The sequence below is a fragment of the Pinus tabuliformis genome, chromosome 7 (genome assembly GCF_031772625.1).
Source record: "Pinus tabuliformis cultivar Carrire ecotype Pingquan chromosome 7, CPIR1, whole genome shotgun sequence".
Taxonomy (NCBI): domain Eukaryota; kingdom Viridiplantae; phylum Streptophyta; class Pinopsida; order Pinales; family Pinaceae; genus Pinus; species Pinus tabuliformis.
This window is the reverse complement of record NC_142293.1, coordinates 2032672458-2032673960: the sequence shown is the minus strand read 5'-3', so window position 1 is coordinate 2032673960 and position 1503 is coordinate 2032672458.

Sequence of the window (1503 nt, the reverse complement as noted above, 5' to 3'; positions counted from 1 at the left end):
CAATTGAATTAGGTCTTATTCACCTTTGTGTTTCCAAAATAACTCAGGCCTGGTTCGCCTTTGTGTTTCCAAAAATACTTTGACGTAGTTTGGTAATTTTAAGATTCGTTCTTTAGTTATAAGACACCTCCTTATCAATTTATTAATTTAAATACAAGGCAAAGCTATCTAGGTAATCATGTGTTGATTGTCTGATGGCCAAGAGATTCATGATCACCATGTCCACGGAATATGTTAACCACAAAACCTGACATAGAGAGTGTCAAGAATTGAACCAGGGCTGATAGATTGTGTAATAACTGCTCTTTGGATTTGGCCAATAAAACTAAGCCTTCCCTTTATTCAGAGTTTGAACCATGTAATAGTGCTACATTCGAATTTGAGCCATGTAATAGTGCTACAGATACATATTGGAATGTGGTATCCACACAAGAAGCCAAGGAAGCACTCCAAACTTGATTTCAAGTGGTGGAAGAAGTTTGCCTTCGAATCTGGATTCCTCGATAGTCAAATGGGCATTTAACTACTTGGGTACTACTCAAGGAAGTTTCTTATTCATAAGCCTTTGCACAAACTCTGGGCAGAAAAGAATATTGTTTTCCATGACTAGTGAGAAACTTGCCATGCCTGCAAATGTATCCAGAAATCCCTGATGTGTAGGCAAATGTTTTGAATTTAACAATTCAGGGATGCCTTTTGCCTCTAAATTTAGCATACACCATTCCCTTTGCTTCACTAAAAAACAAGTCTCATCACTTACTCCGGCTTCTGCTTCTAGAGTTTTAGTATTTAGAATCTATTTGCAAAAAAGCCCACCAATGTTTTACCTACTTTACTAAAAATAGAGAAATTAAATTCATCATCCTCCCGTATTTGATCTGCCTCTATGGAGTCCAGTTAATCGCATCCAACGATCTTCATAACAGCTCGACTTTCCTTCACTATCCCTGCAGTTTGGGCCACCTGGAGACGAAGACAATACATTACCTTTAACATGAATGGGAGTAGAGATTAGTGATGCAATTGTAGCGGAGCCCTGACTGTGGCAGTCTTGGTATCATCCAGCAATAAACCCTCTTGCAGGTTAGATTTTGCTCGGAACTTGTTCTAGGTAAACATCTTGTTGCATGAGAAACTCCTGCATACTCAAGTCTTTTGTTTGGAACCTTGATGCTCAAGTACATTCATAAATCCTGAAGAAGCAAGGCCGCCTAAAGCACCTGTGACTTATATTATGATCATGGTTCCCAGAAAACCCGTAAAATCATTTGCTGATATGAAGTATGCAATTCATCCAGAATAGTAGAGCCCATAATTTTAATATGAATGTTATGATCAGGAATCAAATAATCTACTCCCAAATTTCCTCATTATGAATACAACTTCGATTCCTAAATTCAACTATTTACCATCAATTGATATAATTGGCATAATTTCAATGTCGTACTGTTCAATACTGATGAAACATCATTAGAGATTGGTCAGATGCAGGCCTGGAATTTC